The sequence below is a fragment of the Natrix helvetica genome (assembly GCF_964273705.1).
Source record: "Natrix helvetica genome assembly, chromosome: 1".
Lineage (NCBI taxonomy): Eukaryota > Metazoa > Chordata > Lepidosauria > Squamata > Natricidae > Natrix > Natrix helvetica.
In genome coordinates, this window is record NC_138548.1 from 368,265,352 (window position 1) to 368,286,934 (window position 21,583).

General features: G+C 41.3%; 1 long non-coding RNA gene across 1 annotated transcript in view; it reads right to left on the reverse strand.

Annotated features, from left to right (window-relative positions):
- Positions 1-9,053: 9,053 nt before the first annotated feature.
- LOC309392074 overlaps positions 9,054-21,583 on the reverse strand; it is a 185,538-nt gene continuing 173,008 nt past the window's right edge. Inside the window, exons 2-3 of the long non-coding RNA XR_014175389.1 lie at positions 9,521-9,812; positions 9,054-9,214 (exon numbers count right to left, since the gene is read on the reverse strand). This is a non-coding gene — a long non-coding RNA (uncharacterized lncRNA). The remainder of the gene's footprint in view (positions 9,215-9,520; positions 9,813-21,583) is intronic.

The window sequence follows — 21,583 nt, forward strand, 5'->3', positions numbered from 1 at the left end:
AAAGCTTCTTCTCTGGTAACATTGTATTGCTAACTAGGGCATACAAATCCCTATTTTGACTATTTGTTGCCTATTTGATGGGAACACAGCTATCCACTTATGTAAGGATCCAGAAATGCCATAAGATTTTAGTTTTAACAGTGGTTTGTCGTGTACCACTGAATCAAAGGCTTTGCAGAAGTCTATCTAAATTGCATCTATTGCTTTATCCTGGTTGATTTGTGTAGTCTATATGTTTTTGGAGTGTAGGAGTTGCAGATCACAGGACAAGTTTTTTCTGAAACCAAACTGCTTGTTAGAGAATAGGTTGTTTGTCTCTAATTGGTGGGTAATGGATTGATTAATGATTGACTCCATGACTTTGCAGGTGACATAACATAGTGAGATTGGTCTGTAATTTTCAACTAGGCTGGGGTAACATAAGAAATCTCAGATTATTTCTTGCCCTTCTGTTATCTTCAAAGAAAAATAGTCTTAGTTATAAGACACATTTTCATCTTCAGATTTAGGAATTGCTGTGCGAATGTTCTGATATAACTTCCCACAGGTCACTAGGAGCTGCAAGGCTCCATTCCTTATTGGGAGGTTTCTTAAATGTGTGTGGCCCCCATTTGCTTAATGGAAAAACTGATTCATCTGGAAACAGATTTTACCTACATTATCATGACTAAAAATAAGACTTGGTATTTTGTGATTGTCTTGCTTAGGAATACAGAAGAACAGGAACAGGAGTAGCTTTAGGAATAGGAGGGATATCTGCTCCACCTGTGCATCTTCCTCCTCACCACTCACCACCTTTATCAATTGTAAAGCAATTTTAGTGATACTATTTATTATTTGAAGGTTTTAAAGTTTCACTTGTTTTTATTGATTGTAAGCTGCATTGAGTTTAGACAAGATGAGAATTGTATAAGTTCAATACATAAATGTTAAATGATCAAAACCTGTTAATTGAGACTACAAAATGCCATTTTTGAAAAATAATGAATTTGTAAAAGTTATTTAAAAAAATTTTTATTTTGACATGAGATGTTCTTTGGTATTGAGATCTGGCCTAAAAATAATTATGAAGCTCTTGGGGATGAAGATGCAGCCCAGCAGTCCAGCACTGGAGGCCAAGATGGAGAAGACCTGAACAGCCACCGTGTACTTCCCCTTGGTGCTCAGGTAGGCAGGCGCAAAGGACACCCAGACACTGCAGAAGACCAGCATGCTGAAGGAGATCAGCTTGGCTTCGTTGAAGGCCCCAGGGAGATTCCTGGCCAGGAAAGCCACCATGAAGCAGACAGCAGACAGGAAGCCCATGTACCCAAGGGCAACATAAAACATGGTGACAGAACCTTCATTGCATTGTAGGATTATCTCTCTAGGTTGGGAGTGCAGGTCAGAGTCAGGGAATGGGGGGAAAGTGCCCATCCAGATGATGCAAATGACAACTTGGAGACCAGAACAAGAAAGGACAATGGAGTTGGCCAAGCTCTTCCCCAACCATCTCTGCATTTTATTCCCTGGTTTTGTGGCCAAGAAGGCTAACACCACTGTTATTGTTTTGGCCAAGATGGAAGAAATGGCAATGGAGAAGACAATGCTGAAGGCTGTTTGTCGGAGGAGGCAGATCACCTTCCTTGGCCGGCCAATGAACAGGAAGGAAGTCAAGATGGAAAGCAGGAGGGAGACCAGGAGGATGAAGGAGAGGTCTCGATTGTTGGCTTTGACAATTGGTGTTTCCATGAATTTAATGAAGATCCCCAAGCCAAAGCCTGTGGTTAAAGAGAGGAATGATGCAATCGAAGTCAGGATAATGCCCAGATTTTCCTTATAAGAAAGATAACTTTTAATCTTGGGAGTACAGTGAACTCGCTTGGTGTTTGGATGTTGATCTTCTGGACATTTGGTACATTTGTCTGCATCTGAAAAAGAGCAAGAGTTAAAGTCCCATAAACATGTCCTTTAATCAAATGCATTGTTTGGATAAAATTGTTTTTTGGTGTGAATAACTGTGTGTCGGTGAAGACAGTATGTCTATCTTCATTTCTCTCCAGCTAGAAAAGCTAAATATGTCTTTTCATTTTTGATGTCACCATTTCATCAATGAAGGTTGAGAGAGAAGGAAGGAAGGAAGGACAATAGTTCTACCATTTTACCTTTTCACCTCTTGAAAATTGGAGCCCAGCCTTGTTTCAGGGCCTTAAGGGAGCAATAGAATTCAACTTACAATGGAATGAAGGATGTGTGAAAAAATGCTTAGTGTAGCTTTATGCCAGCTGAATTAGATAATCAGCCCTTTTGCCATGGAGCAAAGAAACATTAGGTGGAGGTGAAGATGAATTGGATATGGAGTGAGGATATTAAAAGGGATTCCTCTATTTTCTATAAGCAACAACAACTTTGCAAAAGGTCAAGAAGGAAGTTCGCCTTGGCCTTGAGCCATGATTCTCTTCTTTTCTCTCCTCTCCTCTCTTCCTTTTAGGTCAGGAGTGAGACAATGGATCTAAAGAAGAGCCTCTAGAAGAACCCATGGAATGTCACCCTTAGGAAAAATGTTCATGGAAAATGTCAGCATTATCATCCTCCCAAAAAGACTTTCTCCTGCTGTCACTCACCTTCCATGGTTGAGATGGTTCCTTCTGCACATGAGCGACAATTGTAGCAGCAGATGGGCTTCCCTTCTTGAGCCACCTTCATGAATCCAGGAGAACAGCTTTCCACACATCTGGAAGGAGGGAAGGGCTGGGCAGAGAGGGGGAAATTTTAAAAAATCCACAAATGAATTATTGTATTTTCCAAAAGAAGTAAAAGGAAAAGTTTGGAGCTCTCTGTTCAAGGCTTAGCTTTGCTAACTTTGAAGAGGTCCTCAAGTCTAATTCCTTGCTTAAGCAGGAGACCTTATACCATTATGGACAAATGACTGTCCAATTTCTTCTTAAAACCCTCCAGTGGTGGAGCACCCACCACTTCTCTAGGCCAGATGTTCCACTGATTAAGTGTTCTTACTGATGGGTGATTTCTCCTTAATTCTTGCTTGCTTGGATCTCTCTTTGATCAGCTTCCATCTGTTACTTCTTGCGTTGTCTGCTGATGATTGGGAGAATGGGTTGAGACCTTCTCTGTGAGAGCCCCCAAATATTGGGAGACTGCTATCATGTCACCCCTAATCTTTCTTTTTGTTTGAATTGGCATTTCCAGTTTCCACAACCTTTGAATGTATAGTTGAGCCTCCAGTCCCCACAATCATCTTTGTTACTCTTGTTTTGTACATACTCAAGGGAAAGTTGGAAGGATTCTCTGCTTTGGAGAAGGGAATCATGTTGCCCTGTGATTTAAGTCTTGCTCCTGCACAGAAATTGATAGACTACTAACTGGATGTAAGGATGTTTTTCTCAGACAGATGAACATGTAAAAAAACAAAATGCACCGGTACAGTATAGATGGTACCTTGCTCAATAGTAGTAACTGTGAGAGGGATCTTGGAATCCTAGTGGACAACCATTTAAATAGGAGCCAGCCCTGTGCAGCAGCTGCCAAAAAAGCCAACACAGTTCTAGGCTGCATCAACAGAGGGATAGAATCAAGATCACGTGAAGTGTTAATACCACTTTATAAGGCCTTGGTAAGGCCACACTTGGAATACTGCATCCAGTTTTGGTCACCACGATGTAGAAAAGATGTGGAGACTCTAGAGAGAGTGCAGAGAAGAGCAACAAAGATGATTAGGGGACTGGAGATTAAAACATATGAAGAACGCTTTCAGGAACTGGGTATGTCTAGTTTGATGAAAAGAAGGACTAGGGGAGACATGATAGCAGTGTTCCAATATCTCAGGGGTTGCCACAAAGAAGAGGGAGTCAAACTATTCTCCAAGGCACCTGAGGGTAGAACAAGAAACAATGGGTGGAAACTAATCAAGGAGAGAAGCAACTTAGAACTGAGGAGAAATTTCCTGACAGTTAGAACAATTAATCAGTGGAACAGAAGTTGCCTCCAGAAATTGGGAATGCCCCAACACTGGAAGTCTTTAAGAAGATGTTGGATAACCATTTGTCTGAAATGGTATAGGGTTTCCTGCCTAGGCAGGGGGTTGGACTAGAAGACCTCCAAGGTCCCTTCCAACTCTGCTATTGTATTTTATTGTATTGTATTGTATTGTATTGTATTGTATTGTAAAGAAGATGTTTCCTGTCTAGGAGAACTAAGATGACATCCCTGCCCCAACTCTGCAATCCTCTTGGTGAGACCTTCAGAAAGGGTTGAATAAAGTCTTTTCCCCACCTTGTCTAGCATTTCCATCTTTGCAGTAGCATTCTGGTTGATCATCAACTTGAAATCCTGGTATCCCTCTCTTTTTAGACTTCCAAATGTCACTTTGTTGATAGATATATTAGATAAAATAATCCAATGCATAATGTCCAGGTCTGCCATCAGCTCTCCATTCTGATCTAAATATACTCCATTCATGCAATTATTATAAAACTGAGAATTTTGAAAGGAGGAATGAAGCTGGAATGGAAGAGAAAAATGACCACGTTACAAACGACATACAAAGCTCTATGGCACAAACATCCTCAGTTTTTGCTGGAATGATCTGTACTGAGGAATATGCAATAAAATATCTATTAAAAGGACTAAAAATGACCATTCAAAGCACAGACTGATAAAAGTTGTCCTTTATCTCTCCCCATTCATAACTGTCACTGCAGAGGGAGATTAGAAAACCAAAGGGAAGTTTAGGAAAGGAGACACCCAGTGTGAGATAGTGAGGTCCAAAGTTAAGACCCTGATGGAAGGGGATGCAGTGCACAAGTACATTGAAGGAATTCTGCCAGTGAGGTCAACATGAAATAAAATGCCCCACAGAGAAACAAGGCTATAAAGAACTGGTTAACGATCAATGGGAGGATAGGAAGAGAAAAATCTTGGCTCACCTTGGGGTTACCTATCGGAGCTTTTGCTCTAGTACCATGTTGTGCTTACGAATCTTGCATTATCAACTTGCATTGAGGTGAGAGATGAGCTATTTGATTTGGAGAAGAGACCCCAGATCCTCACTGGGAAAGATGATTCTCTCACACCAGTTAAGGTCACCTCCATATAATTTTATGCAACGTCTATGGAATGTTTTATGGAATGTTCTTCACTCTTGCTCCTTCTAGACTTTCTCCTAGTTAAACCTTTCACCTTGTGAAGTGACCTCAGCCCTCTTAGCTTCTTGGCCCAAAGATGTTTACCACTTTTTGACGTCTCAGATCCTGCTGAGAGTTTAAAGCACGGAAAGAGGAATCCAAAGGGTGGTCTTAGCACAGGAATAAGACCCTCTGAGTCAGGAATAAGACCCTCTGAGGATTTATTTATTTTAATTGGGTTTTAAGGGTTTTATAGGCTTTTAACGTATTATATTTATTATTCGATTACAGTCTCATAACCTCCTTCACCAGTATTAATTTAATTGTTTATGTATGTATTTTACAATGTATTTTAGTGACTGTACACCGCCCCGAGTCCTCTCCGGGAGAGGGGGCGGTCTATAAGTGTGAATAATAAAATAAAAAAATAAATAAATAAAGGCTCCTTTGGAGCAGAGGGGCAGCCCAGGAGGTGAGAGGATCAGAGTGTTTAACTGCTTAATATGGACAGCACATTTTCTGAGGTTGGGAGGGACAGGGCAGTGCTCCTGCTTGTGAAGAAAAGAGTCCAAGATAAAAGAGCTGAATGTAAATCAGAAGTTAGCAAGAAGCTTTTGTTAAAAAACAAAACAAAACAAAAGAAGTTGGAGGTTAAACATATGAAGAAAAACTACAGGAATTTGGTATGTCTTGTCTAGTGAAAGAAAGAACTGAGGTGATATGAGGGGGTTTCCAATATTTGAGGGGCTGCTACAAGGATGAGGGGATCAAACCATTTTCCAAATCAGCTGAAAGCGGGACAAGAGGCAATGGGTGGAAACTAATTAAGGGAAGAAGCAACCTAGAACTTAGGAGAAATTTCCTAACGGTGAGAACAATCAACCCATCGAATGGGTTGCCTTCAGAAGTTGTGGCTGCTCCATCATTGGAGGCTTTTAAGAAGAGACTGGACAGCCGTTTTCCGGTTCCGGCTGCGGATCGGGACGGGGATGCTTTGCTCGCCCCACGTGCTCTTAGTGGGCTCCCCCCTGATCGGGGGCACAGGGAGCCTCGTAGGGGCCCCCTGCCGAGGGGCGGCATAGTGGGGGACCCCCTGTGTCGGCGGCGGCTGGGGGGGGCTCCCTGCATCGCCCTAGGCACCGGGAGGCAAAAGGGGAGGCGCTTCTCTGTGGCTTCGCGTCGAAGCAGCTGGGCAAGATTGACGATTTGAAGGCTGCAGCTGCAATGCGGTGAGATGGAAATTCCCCCCGTTCCCTTTCTTGACTGAGGAAAAAAAAAGGAATGTCAGCTTTTTAAAAAAAAACATTCAATCCGCTCCTGGGAAGTGTGGCTGGAGGGAGGGGGATTTCTCCCCCCCCCTTGGATAAGCGGCTTTAAACTGCTCTCTGCCCCCAGAGGAGGAGGAGGGGGTGAGCTTTGGAATGAAGTCACGCTCCTAGCAAGCAGCAGATTTATCTTACTGCAACTGTGAAATGAGGTGATGATCTGACTTTTTGAAAACTTTGAAAACTTTTGGTTTGTTGCCTTCTGATCCCGGAGCTGGCAAGGCAAGATGGCACACTTCCGTTGTCTTCATGTACTTTGAAATTTGACTCCACCCACAGAAATTGCTGGCACTTTGTCTATATCTCCGTGACACTCAGAGATATCTCTTGATACATCCTTTCCTGGACTTGGAACAATGGATTTTACTGTTTGGATTTAGACTTTAGAAAAGGTCTTTACTTGTCTGGACTGCCTGCCTCATGACCTCTCTCGGCAATCCACTTTTACAATTGCTGTTTCCCTGTATTGATACAGACATTTCTGAGCTTTCCCTACCACAATGGCACCAAAAAAACCACCACCAGGGAAACCAGGCTTTGCCCCAACATCCTCAACATCCAGCCCCAGTGGACAACCGACCTTAACATCTTTGCTTCAGCCTAAGCCCCTTGAGGTGGACCTAACTCAACAGATGTTCCAAACGATCTTAAAGGGGCAGGAGGAAGCTAAAGAGTCAATTAAGAGAAATGAATGAGCAGCTCAGAGAAAACCAGAACCGAACGGCCCAAAATACACAAAGACTGGAACTTTTGGAGGAGGGGATGGCTGAGATGAGGAGAGAGGTGGGGGGGGGGGGTTCCAGAAAGGAAACCAAGAACTTGAGAACCATCAGATAAAAATAGAGTTTGAAAGGATGTCTTTTTTTCTTAGATTTCAAAATGTAATTGAAGCTGATGATGAAGATTTGAGGGACATCATGGCAAATTTATTGGCTGAATATATCAAAAAAGACAGACAACAGATGGGGTGGGACATTGACCTGGTCTATAGAGTAAATTCAGCATATGCCAGAACACACAATGTTCCAAGAGAGGTCCATATTAAATTTCTCAGAAAGACTACAAGAGATGAGATTCTGAGTGCACAAAGGGGGCAAGTATTAAATATAAGGATAGAGAAATAGCCATCTTGAAACAAATCCCAAAGAAAGTTAGAGATAAAAGAAAAAAAAATATTCGCTTCTAGCGAAGAAATTATACCAGAAAGGGGTGTGGTTTCGATGGCTTTTGCCAGAAGGTATGCTAATATTCTGGGAGGACACTAGAGTTAGAATCAACACAACTATGGAGGCTGAGGCCTTCACGGAAAAAAACAAGGTCCTCCTGGATAAATCCGATGACACTACACGGGATACACAGGACACGGGAGGTGCTGGAGCCTTGCTGGTGGGGGGGGGGGAGAGGCAACACTGAGAAAACTTAGATCAAAAAAATGAACTAGAAAATCTGTTTGATATAAAATGATTGAAATCATTTGAAGATAAAAGGTTAAAATATGCTGAGAAATTATTATGAAGTAGTAACAACTTAATGTATTAATAAATGAAAGTTATGAGAATGGGGGGGAGGGCCATTTCCTGCATAATGTAGCTGTCAAAATTTGTACCCTATCCACCATCCCTTTTCCCGATTATTTTTTTTTAAACCAATAAAAATTTTGTTAAAAAAAAAAGGAGAGACTGGACAGCCATTTGTCTGAAATGGTATAGTGTCTCCTGCTTGAGCAGGGGGTGGGACTGGATGACCTTCATGGTCCCGTCCAGCTCTGTTGTTCTATGTTTTAGAAATGAGCAAGATAAAATGAAAGCAACAGAGAGACCAATCGAAAGTTGGAACTCAATTTAATTTTTATATTCAGACTAAACAATTACTATTGTCAGAACAATTACACAGTTGTTACAATTGTAAAATTGATTCTCAACATCAGTGGAGAGCTGTGAAAAAGAAAATAAGTACCTGCCAGGCCTTCAGCACTGGAATTTTGAAGTTTTTAATATTTTTAAATGTTGTCCTCCTGGATCTGGATAAATAAGCTGCATTTAAGGCCAGTCCCACAGCCCAGACTGTGTTGTAAATGAAATAGTTGTCCATAGTCAGGATCCAATCCTGTTCCTCTTTCCTCAGAGTTTCCAGGTCTACTTTCTGCTTGCACCGTCTCCAGACTTTCACCGAAAAGGCATCCTTGGTGTAGGAGCACAAGAAAGAGTTCTCTACCAAGCGCCTCATTGAATCATAAAGCTCTGTATGCCAATTATCGTTTGCCATTTGATTTGTCTTCATAAGAAAGGAAAAAATGCTACGGAAGTATTGAAAGGGAATTCTTTTATTTTTCAAATAACGACTGAAGCCCCAGCGGATTGTTGTGATCATAACTTTTCCTCTAAGAGGTTCAGCAAGAAATGCAAATATCTCAGACATAATTTTAAACCCTAAAGAACATGTATTCATGTCTGCACCATAAATAAAGACGTTCACTTTTCTCCACATGAGTTCTTGTTCTATGTACATGTGTGCTTTCCTAAGAGCTGTGGGAAAGGTTTGTGATATAACTGGGCAAATGCCATTCCTGACCAGAATAGAAGTCATCGTCCTCATGAACCTTTGTCCATTCTCAGTGTCTGGAGCAAGGAGACCAACCAAGGTCCACCTGAAATGGAGGAGAAGCTGGACCATCCCTGGGTACTGGGCTCCTTCCGCAGGGAGCATTGGGTAGAAGAAAGGAAACTGAGTTTTATCACTCAGAATCTGGGAGTCAAAACTGTAACTGATCTGAAAAGGAAAACAAAGAAACTCTATTTTACTGAAGAGTAGGGGAGGGGAATAACTTTAATGGAGGAATTGTTTCACTCCTTGTAATGAAGAACTTTCCCTAGACACATTCAGCAGAGTTGTACAATCTGCTTTAAGAGTGTGCCAGAGAGAGGATTGTCTTCTCTGCTCTTTCTCTGCCATTTGATAGAACCTCCATCCTTACTTCATGCAATTCCCACAATGGAACTTTGCTCTTCATTTACAAGAGAGGCTGTGTGGCTGCATGTTGCATGTCTACAAACGGTCTTCCCAACAAAGACACACCTGTGGGATTTTGTAGGTTCCCATCATGGTCGAAATCTGGAAGGAGATGTCAGTGTCAGCCTCTTCCAGAACAGCCACTGTGTTTCTCTGCCTTCCACAGCTGTAGTTGGGAACGTTGGCCTTTCCCTCCGAAAGCAGGTCCAGCAAAGCCTCCGAGGTCATTTCTGCTCTGAAATAATTGTCATAGATGTTGTATCCCAGGGTGACATTGAACGAAATGTTGGGATCCTTGTTGATTGCTTGGATCGCAAAAAGGAAGGACAGGCTTTTCCAGTACTCTGTTAATGTTTTCCTGAAAGTATGAATATATCAGGACATAATCAATGAAAGCGACATGTCATTTAACTTTTCTTTCAACAATCGTATTTCTAATCCACATAAGGCTGAGAGGTTTAGAGGCATTTTCAAATCTCCAAAATATATATCTCACCTATCTGAATGGAACTCGGGGATTCTTTCATTTAGGGATATTGAACGCATACTATGTCTGGATTTATTTAGTTATAGCTATATTATGTCTGAGTTTATCTAGTTTATCTAGTATTACTTCCCTAACTCTTTTTATATTTAAATTGATTAAGAATTTTTCCAAAAAAATGAAATGTTAATCAAAAGGGAAAAAAAGGAAATAAATAAATAAATGAGAATTAAAGAAATAAAGGAGAGAAAAATAACCTGATTTCCAACTTTCTTTTCAACAGAAATTTTTCATTTCTTTAAATTCTACATTTTTCACACTGTAGTCTCCCACTCTGAGAATTCCATGATTCTTCCATCCTTGAGCATACAGCAGCCTTGCTGCAATTAGCATACATAAAATCCATCTGCTACGAATGCCTTTTAATTCATTGTTCTGAAGTCCCAATCAAAAATAATTCTGGTTTCTTCACAATTTTTTGCCTTTCTAATTCTTTGCATGATTGTGTCAATTAGTATCTAGTTTTCTCACCAATCCACCCTGTCTGATAAAATGTTCCTCCATGCTTTTCACAATTCCTGCTTTTGTTTGAAATATGTTTTACATGGTTTTGATAAAGTCTCTGGTGTCATATACCAAGAATAGAACATTTTATTTTTTTCTAAAAAAGCATTCTCTTAAATTATGACAGAGTGCAAATTGAATACCAGTTACCCAAATTCTACCTATTTAATTTCCATATTTAACAGTGCATTCAGTCATGCAAATTTAATTTGTTCATCTTGTTTCAAATGCTTAAAACTTTATACATTTTTGTTATTACATGTTCACCATTTGTACCTAATTCAGTTTTAAATTTAGCTTTAGCTTATTCTTCATATTGTCGTTATTCTTGCTGTTGATTAACATATCAGACTGCTTTTCCATTTCTTTCTGTCCCTTTGCCTATTTTTGTTTTCTAATAATTAACAATTGGAAGTGTGACAATTGGAAAGGGAACATACAGAGACACCCACAATGGCACAAAAAAATGAGCAGCTATGACTGTTAACAAATGGGATAAGTGCTCAGTTGCTGAAGTTGTTTATATATCCACAATAGAGACTTAGCTGACATTTAATTCATTGTGTGATAAAGTTACTGGCAATCACTCAAATGGGATTCAGGCATTTAAGAAAAGTCAATTCTGAAATGGGACCCATTCATTTAACAGGTGGTACTGAATAAAATTGAGGATATCTCATTTTTACTTCAGAGAAAAAAACAACAATATTTTTGTATTTTTCTACCCATTCTGATGACCTTATTGGGCATGAGAGTGGTAGAAGAGAAGAACCATCCTCTCTTCTCCATCCAAAGTCCAACTCTGCTAAGATGATGTCAAGAAAAGCAGAAGCTGCTTATTCAAGGTCAAGAAAAATAGACAACCTCTACTGGTTATTTATTTGAGAATTTCAAATCAGGTTCATCAGCTGAAAAGGATGATCCAAGGATGAAATGAGACAGAAAGAGAGAAAAACTAGCAGATCAAAGAGATCATTCATTGTAAAAGAGGCGGCTGGAACTTTAGAACTTAGGGTGGAATGGAGAGGCCCTAATTCTGAGCAGGAATTTTGACATACTGAGCAATTTGAGTCAAAGGAGATTTGTTGAAGCTTAATGGAAGAAGAAGCATCTTTGTTGCAGAGACAATGCCACCAATGAGGAACTCTCCTGGCTTATAATAGTTCTTTGGATGCACCTCATCCCTCTTCAGAGTCAGGATGCATTTGGCTCTGAGACGTCCCAGAACTTCCTGGGGCAGCAGAAGCAGAAGAAGCAGCAACATGACTTGTGCTCCTGATGGAGTCTCCAGTCTTGCTTTGAAGGCAAGATGATAGGAAGAGGTGGAAGAAACTAAAGCCCACTTCCAAGACTGAAGCTCCAGAAGTTTCCTAATCCAGGAAGAGTCAGACAAGGCTTCACATTTGCAGCTCTTGCCTGTCTTAAAAGCCTTCAAGGTTCTCTCTTTCTCCAGGGCCACTCATGCCCCCAAGATTTTCTAGTGCAAAGACATTGGCCAAAAAGTCTTTGATGTACTATCAAAGGGGAACCATGTTATGTCTGTCTTTGTATGGCATCTTGAAGCTTTCCAAAATGTCTTTTGAGATTTAGCACCAAGAGAAGAAATAAATCACTATGATTTGGATAATGACCACAAGGAGAGACATCATCTCTCTAAACTCTGAGGGAGTCAACAGGCAGATGCACAATGGGAGGAGTCACAAATGGGGTGAAACTCTGAAGATGAGCCCAGGAGTGAGAGAGAAGCTGCTCCCTTAAGGTCTCTTAGAAAATATCTTGATATTTTCCACCCTGAAAAGAGAAGTTTGGGATGAATCTGAAATGTCAATCCTCAATCTGGATACAGTTTATCCTGCTTCAAGGTGGACTGTGGCTGCCTTTATGAAGAGATGGGTGCCTGCCCTTCTTTCTATGACTACTTCCTCTCTCTTATAATGTACCAAACTAGAACAAAATCCCTGAAAATGACTTTTATTCATTATTTGAAAAGGTTGAGTTTAGGTTCTATTATTGGAGCATTTCAACTCTGGAAAAAATAACTATTGTTTTTCAATAGAGAAATAATACACTGTTCTTTGTAAAGGTACAATAAAACCATAGAAGAAACCAGAATGTGTTTCAGAAAAGAGAAAAAAATACAACATATGTACATCTTGAGGAAAAGTTAATAAATAAGTCAAATTAGGACAGCATAACATTTTTAGATGTAAAACCTTTGAAACCTGTTGAGGAGGTCTGGGCAATCAAACGGAATAAAATCTACCATCTATAAAACTTGTTCACTATATTTAATACTTTACAGCAGGGGTGTCAAAATGGCGGCCCATGGGCTGGATGCATCATGTGTAGGCCACACACACCCCAGTGCCACAAAGGGGGAAAAGTCGTGAAATGTCACATGACGGCAATGTGACACAGTTACCGTATTTTTGGGAGTATAAGACACACCTTAGTTTTGGGGGAGGAAAATAAATTCTGCCTCTGCCTCCTAGCATCCATGGTATTCAGCTGACACATGGGAACAAGGTCAGCCAATGAATAAGCATAGCCACTAAGGCAGCCAATTAGGGCTATTTGGACTCTGAAATTTGCTGTTTGAGCAAGAAGGAGACAGGAAGGAGCCTGGCTTAGCCAAGAACTGAAAGTGAAACTGCTTGTGATTTACAATACAATAGCAGAGTTGGAAGGGACCTTGGAGGTCTTCTAGTCCAACCCCCTGCCTAGGCAGGATACCCTATACCGTTTGCTTGTATTTACTGCTACCTTGGAAAACCTGCTTTTGGTAATATATTGTATATTATTATTATTATTATTTTGAATCCTGCTGAATCAGTTACTTGTGTGTGATTCCTGAAAGTGATTACGGCTGCAAACTCTGGTCGGCCAGGTCAGCTTCATCCCTTATTGCAGCCTGATTCAGCACAGCTGATTGGCGGGTGGATCGGACTGCCCGAATACCCCCAATCAGCTGTCCCAGGCTTCAGGGATTGCCACAGACCATCAGTGCCTCCATGCCTCGCATTTTTGGCCTTTGGTGGGGGTGGGTGACACCCATGCTCCACAACCTTTGGTTAGATGGATGTAAAGGATTGGTCAGAAAACGGAGTGTATTAATCCAATGACCTTTTGGCAACCGAGGTGGCCCAGGGCAAAAGGTCCAGAGGAGATTCCTTGTGATGGATTGGATCTCTGGGGAGAGAGGAACCATTTGGACCTCAGGAAGTGGACAGGATCCTTAGGACTGAGAGCTCAGCCATTGCCTTTAGACTCACGCCCTTTATGGCTCATTAAAGGCACAGTGGTTAGAATGCAGTACTGCAGGCTATTTCTGCTGACTGCCAAAGGCCAGAAGTTCAGCAGTTCGATTCTCACTGGTTCAAGGTTAACTCATCCTTCCGTCCTTCGGAGGTCAGTAAAATGTGGACCCAGATTGCTGAGGCAATATGTTGACCCTGGAAACCGACTGGAAAGACTTGTAAAACACTGGCATATATGTCTAAGTGCTATTACTATGGCTATTAAAGCAGCCTGGAGGCTTCCCTGAGGTCTGCTATGCCAAAAATGGGGGGGGTGTTCTGTTTTTACCCCAGGAGGCTTCCCTGAAGCCTACTAGGCTAAAAAAAAGGGGGGTCTGTTTTTACCCCCTACTATGCCAAAAATGGGGAGGGCATTTTTACTCCCAGAAAGCTTTCCTGAGGGCTGCTAGGCCAAAAACAGGGTAGGGGTGGGGTTCTGCAAATGGAAGGAAGGAAGGAAGGAAGGAAGGAAGGAAGGAAGGAAGGAAGGAAGGAAGGAAGAAGAAAGAGAGGGAGGGAGGGAGGGAGAAAGAAGAGGGAGAAAGGACCAGAAACCTGGCACTAGACGCAGCTTCAGAGGATACCTTGAAAGAGCATAGCAATCCAGGGCTGGAAGGGACCTGGAGGTCATCTAGTCCAACCCCCTGCTCCAGCAGGATATTGTTAAAGGGAGATTCTGTATTTTGACCCCATAGTCACATGACTAAATAGCCACGTCCATCCAGTCACATGACCCCCTTCCCCACTAAGCCACACCCACAGAACCAGAAGGAAATGTTTTCAGATTTCTCCCCTGATTCAGAGTTTCAGCCAGATTTGTTTTTATGACCAAATGATGGTCAGAAACTATTATACAACATCAGCACTGTTTAAAATAGTATTTTTTTTTGTATTAAAAGTTTTATTGATTTTTACAAATTTTTCAGGGAAAAAGGGTACATAGGGATATAAGAAAAATTTTAGACAGCTACATCGTGTGGGCGAAAAGAGAATCCCCCAAATCTCAGTACTTTTACATTATATTTTAAAAAAATAGAAAAAAACATCAAGATTAAGTGATAGCAGTTCAGGTCTAGCAAATAGTCATTCTGTTTCTATCATTTCTTTTTTTAGATCACTTCATAAAACATTATAACAACAATTGCGGTAATATTTCAAATCATTTTTGTGATCTGAGTCTTCTAGATGTTGCTTGTCCCCCCCCTCCCGTCTGTTGGCAGAGCCTCAGCCGCTCCCTCCCTCATCTCTAGTGTAGGATCCCCTTCTCCATATAGGAGAGCACTATACTTCTTCATAAAAGCCTCAGCTTCCATGACTGTAGTGATTCTAGTTCTACTGCTCTCCCAGAAAATCAGCATGCCTTCTGGTAATAACCATTTAAACCAGACCCCCTTGTCATATAATTTTTTAGCTAAAGAAGAATATTTCTTCCTCTTATCTCTTACTTTCTTTGGGATCTGTTTTAGGATAGTTATTTCTTTATCTTTATATTTTAGTGGACCACCCCTTTGAGCTTGTAGAACCTCATCTCTTGTGGTTTTTCTAAGAAATTTTACATGAACTTCCCTTGGAACATTATGTGTTCTTGCATATGCTGAGTTAATCCTATAAATCAGGTCGATATCCCAACCTAATTGTTGTTTATCTTTATTAATGTATTCAGCTAATATTGTGGTCATAATCTCCTTAAGATCTTCATCCACTGCTTCTTCCAAGTTTTGAAACCTAAGGAAAAAAGACATCCTTTCAAATTCTACCTTTATAACGTGGTTTTCAAATTCTACATTCCCCCTTTGAACTGCTCTAATCTCCTCTCTCACCCCAACCGCCCCCTCTTCCAGTACACCTATCTTCTGTTCATTTTGTGTGACTTGTTGTTGTGTTTGTCCGAGCCGATCATTTAGGTCTGCAAGTTGTTTTTTAATTTTATCCTGTCCCTTTAAGAGAGATTGAAGCATGTGCTGGGTAGATAAGTCCTTTGAACTTTCTTCTGGGGCCTTAGGTTGTAAAAAAGACCCCAATTGTGATTGATGAGTGACAGGACTGGAAGTAGTCGATGTCAGGGCCGAAGAAATCTTGGCAGGCGGTACTTTTTTCGGGGCCATCGTGAAGCTCAGAGACTGTTATAAATCTTTGCAGAGAAATGGCGTCTGCAGGAGGGCACAGCCGGTAGAAATCACAGGGTAAACAAATCAAAGGGAGAATAAATCTTTCAACCAACTCAGTTATATAAATCCAAATGTTCCAGGTAATCCAGATCCAAGGGAATAAAGTTTTTAAAGAGGCTCCTAGAGATCTCTGGGGTAGAGACTAGTTCAAAGCCATAAGATCTTGCAAAGAAGGAATCTTTTCCATCAGAGTGAAGAAGAAGGAGGAAGTGGCCATCTTGGCTCAGCCTTCACAGGGTGGGGAAGCAACAGATCTCAAGTTTCCATACACAGTTCAAAGAGAAGCCAGTTCACATCCTTCCTCCCGCAATTGCAGTCTAAAGTTATTTTCCAATCATTTAAGAAGAGTGAAAATAGTTTTTAAAACTCCCTCTCTCTCCTGCATGGAGAGAGATTTTACAAACGCCGCTTTTCCGAGGGGGGTGGATTTCCCCCCCCCTCCAATCTTAATTCTTCCAAGATTGAAACAAGTTCTGAGCAGACTGCAGTTTATTCAGTAGACAAAGCAGTAAAAGATTTGGGGAGATTTCCCCCTCACCGCACTTCAGCTGTATCTTTTTCTTTAGTTAGAAACCTCCCAGAGCCGTCCGGCAAAGAGGTGACGTCACTCGCCCCCCCACTGCTCCCTGGTGCCTAGGTGAAGCTGGGAAAACGCCCCCACCGACTGCCGCCACTGCGGGGGGTCCCAGCAAGCCGCCTTTCGGCAGGAGACTCTATTTCTGAGCCTCCTGTGCTCCTTTCGTATTATAGTATTGTTGCAGAAAATGACAGGCTTAGACTTCTCAGGATATGTTGTGGCCCAGCAGTGGCCGGCTGAGCTGTTGGTGGACTCTGACAGCTCAGACCATGATGGGACTGCTCTGGAGGATGAGGAAGGCTCTGGAGGGTGTTTGGAGTCAGAGCAGGAACTAGAGAGGCCTGTTGGGCACCAGGTGGCATCTGAGTCAGGGAGCAGTGAGGAAGAACAGAGGGAGGTTGTCCCTGATGTGCGGATGCGTAGAGCTGAGAGGAGAAAGGAACAGCTGTGGAGTAGATGTCATAGAAGGAAGTAGGGAAAGCTGGCTAAGGTTGTGGCCCCTCCCAAAGAGTTTATAGGTGGAGCGACGGGAGGGGAATCTTTGCAGGAAACAACAGTCCATTTTACTAGCCGTTGAGAAAGCATTCCGTAAGTCTAATCTTGTTTTCTTTTCTTTTTTTAATATATATTTTATTTTTATTTTTAAAACAAACAAACACAAACAAAACAGCACATACAAAAAGAAAACTTCATCACTTTCGTCAAGCATGTCGTTTGGTTACACTAAGTCCAAGTTCCAAATGGGTAGATTTCTGAGCTGGTTGTGCTGTGCAGAGTTGAAAGGAAACCCCAACCTTTGCATGAGAACAACTTTAAAGCCTTCGTGAAGGAAGTGACAGGGTGATGGAGCAGGGGTGACATTAAAGGCCAGGATATTACAGGAGGTCCATGTCTCTTCATCGGTGAGGGCATGAAAGATGTGCTGGAAGAGAGGTCACTTGCCCACACCCCACACCCAGTCTGGCCTAGGCAGCCTCAGGCATAATCGGACATCTCTCCTCTGAGTAAGGGGCCTCCTTGTGTACCGTGAGGCTGGAAGAGCGGCGGTGATATCACTGGCATGGGTGGGTCAAAGTGCCACCATGCAACATCTCTTGCCAGAATCTTAGTTTGGCTAACCAGCTTTGGATCCACTCATGTGGGTGTTATTACCCCAGGTGTTAGGTGTTGTGTTCCAAATAGCATCCAAAACTAAATAGCATTTACTTAGGTTCCAAATAGGTTCCAAATAGCATCCAAAAGTAAATATCATTTACTTAGGTTCCAAATAGGTTCCAAATAGCATCCAAAAGTCAATCGGAGTCCAAGGCAAAGTATTGCTCAAAGTTCCAGTTGATGAAGAGAGCCATGTTGGCACATCTGGGAAAACACAAACCTGAAAGCTTCCAAGTTTCCCCCACCAAGTTGAAAGTTCAAGATCTTGCCCCCACACCCAAAAGTCCATCACATGGTCCAATCTCCCACTGTCATGCTGGCAGTTCCACCCCTCCAGTCCCAGTCAGGTGCAGAGGTGCGAAGACAAAGGATGACCTTGATTTTCTAGAAAGAATTTTGTTATGGCTACCTCTCATCTAACTCCCTACAATCCCCCACTACCATTTTCCCACAATAGAAAAGGCATATCAGAATAATAGAAAGTGTGGAGGGCCAAAGATCCAAAAGAAAAGATGACTGTGTGAGCCAATAGATTTACTGGTCCTGACTAGAAGATCAGGCTGAGGCAGAATCGGAGCTTGTTGTGCATCTCTTGGGGGGTTCACTGGGCTTTCAATGCCTCTCAGGGTACTAGAGTTGGATTGGCTCAGCCTCAGGCAAGCCCAGCATTGGTGGGGCCCCTTCAGTATCTCACTGTAGAGCCACTTTAAGGACGTTGTGTGAATGTCTTCCTAGGGTGTTGACAGTTCTGGGCGCCCAGCAGAATTGTTAATCATTATGTGAGTGTCTGGTCTCCCAGAACTCCCCACCCTGCTAAAGTTGAGAAATACTGGTATAATAGCTGTTTTTTTAATGTTTATAACAATCTTATTAGTTTATGATATAACAGCTAAAAAAATACAAAAGCAAAAAGAAGGAGAAATGGGGAAGGAAGGGGAAGGGAAAAGTGTGGAGAAGAAGAGAAAAAAAGAAAGAAAAGTACTCTTTGTACAGTTGAGTAAGGCATTAACAGCAAACCTCAACTTTTTACTTTTACATACTAGTTCAAACTAGACATTACTGTAACAACAAATCTATGTAATCAATAACACCCAAATTCAAAGTTTCATTTTTTTCCACTCAAGCACAAAGTCCAGAAGTGATTTCCAAGGAGGAACAAAGGTATTTGTGTTTTTTTTCCTTGATCAAAGTAGTCAATTTAGCCATCTCTTCTAACTCCGTCAACTTTTGCAACCATTCGTCCATTGTCAGGGTCAAAGGGTCCTTCCATTTTTGAGCATAAAGTTATATTTTGTCTGCCAACATGTATAGCACCAAAGTTCCATTTTTTCTCCTTTTCCATTAAAGCAAAGTCTTTGGCTTTATCTTTATATTCACTTTAAGAATTTTCTGCATTAGAATATGAATCCTACTGAAATATTTATTTCCTTTGTCACATGCCCACCATAAATGATAAAAAGTCCCTTCTTTACATTTATTCTTTACATCTCGACTGGACTACTGTAATGCTCTCTACGTGGGGCTCCCCTTGAGATGCACCCGAAGGCTGCAGTTGGTTCAGAATGCGGCCGCACGGACAATTGTGGGAGCCACTAGATACTCCCACATAACACCTTGGCTGCGCGGGCTGCACTGGCTACCTGTGGCTTTTCGGGTGCGTTTCAAGGTGTTGGTCATCATCTTCAAAGCGCTCCATGGCACAGGACCTAGTTATCTGCGGGATCGTATCCTGCCCCATACATCCCTTCGGCCGATTCGCTCTCACAGAGAGGGACTCCTCCGGGTGCCGTCCACTAGGCAATGCCAGCGGGTGACGCCCAGGAGTAGGGCCTTCTCTGTGATGGGCCCGACCCTTTGGAATGACCTCCCCCCAGATATCAGGACTACCACCGACCTCCGCTCCTTCCGTAAGAAACTAAAGACCCACCTGTTCAATTTAGCCGGCCTGGCCTAATTCCTAATTCCCAATTTTAGTTCCTCAAGCCTGCATTTTTTAAATTTTCTAGGGGTATACTTTTAGTTGTTTTTAATTTAATTTTTAATTTTTACTTTTTGTACAGTTGTATGAGGTTTAATTCGTTTTTAAGGGTATAGGATATTCGTCTTTTGTATTCGTTTTAATGAGACACCTGTACACCGCCCCGAGTCCCTTCGGGGAGAGGGGGCGGTCTATAAATACTGAAAAATAAATAAAATAAATAAATAAATTTACATTTCCAATGTTCATTTGAAACACCTTTATACGTTCGTGATATCTTACCTGGAGCTAAATACCAATGATACATCATCTTATAGAAGTTTTCTTTTAAATTGTAATTTAATGTAAATTTTAAATCTTTCTTCCATATGTTCTTCCATTGTTCAAGCATTAAATTATATCCAAAGTTCCTTGTTCATTGAATCATACAATACTTTACATGTTCACTTTCCAAATTTAAGTTCAATAATTTTTTATAGACCTTAGTGATAATGTGTTCACCACTACCACACAATAAGATTTCCAGTTCAATACATGGCAATTGTGACTGAAGAAAAAGAAATCTGCTATTTGTTGTCATAGTGGTTAAAGAGAAAACCCTGTGGACTATTTAATGCCTGAGCATGTCACAGATCTGAAATAGCTGCCTGCTAAGTGGGAGCAAAATTTTACTTCACTTTGACAGCTAATGCTCAAGGGCACCACCACAGAAGAAGCTGATGCAATAGTCCAAAATCAAGTTTAGTCAAAATGTAATCATTAAAACTTTGCATAGTTTAAAAAAAATATCACACACATAAAATAGGAGAATGTGTCTTTGCCATTGAGTTCTTGTTTACTGGCTCATTTCCAGCTCTGCAAAGAAGCCAGGGCAAATGTACAACTTCTCCCCTATAATTATGGAAGTGCTGGGGATTTCTTTCTTCCTCTGTTCTCTCCAGGGAGTTTTCCATCTGTCCCTTTTGAAACTGGTTCAGTGAATGGCAAATACAAGAAATAATGCAAAGTTATGTCCTGTCCTGAGCCAGAAAGCCCTAAATATAGATAATTCCTGGCTCAGCCTACAATTTAAACACTACGAATCACTCCATAATTTCAGACTCTGGCCTTCATGAGTCTTTTCTTCTAGAGATATTATTAAAAAATGTGATATATGAGTCCTTCAAGACTCATTTCAATTTATTTCCAGATGGACATTAAAACACTCTTATTTTATCCTATCTTGATTCAGTCCACCTGAACATTTGCTAAATAGAATACTGGGATAACTCCATGAGAAGGTTATTACACGCAGAGGATCTATCCTTCCGAAGAAAGTTACCCCATTAGAATGTTAAGTGTAACACTTTCTTAGTAGTGGTTTTGTTTGGCTGGACTAACAATGAGCTCTGCCTGCCTATTGATATACTCTTGCATGACATCAGTTCCTTCTGGTTTCTCAAAGACAAAAAAAATCAGTCAGACCATTTCCTTCAAGATCCTAGAACTGAATTCATCTCTCCCTGGCCCTGAGATTTGTATGGGTTGAAAGTAAAAATCTATCCCCTAAACAGGATTTCCCCAGTCTCAAGGTACAGGTTTGTTTTCTCCATTGGTGCAACATTGGTTTTCTCCATTGGTTCATCACAACTCTTGTTGGATCCCAAACGCTCAGAAACCTGGGACCAATAAAAATAAAGTAATTCTGCCTTTTCTTTGTCATCTCTTAGAGACTTTTTATATTTGTTGAGCCACCATTTTTTAAAAAAAATCTTTCATTTTGAATATATTGTCCATGCAGGACAACGAATGGACTATGAAACGACATATAATAAGAGCAGATCTCTTAATCCATGTAAGAGGATCTGAAAGGTTGAAAACCTTGCACCTGGCATGGAGTTTGAAATGAATCTGGGCATCATTATGAG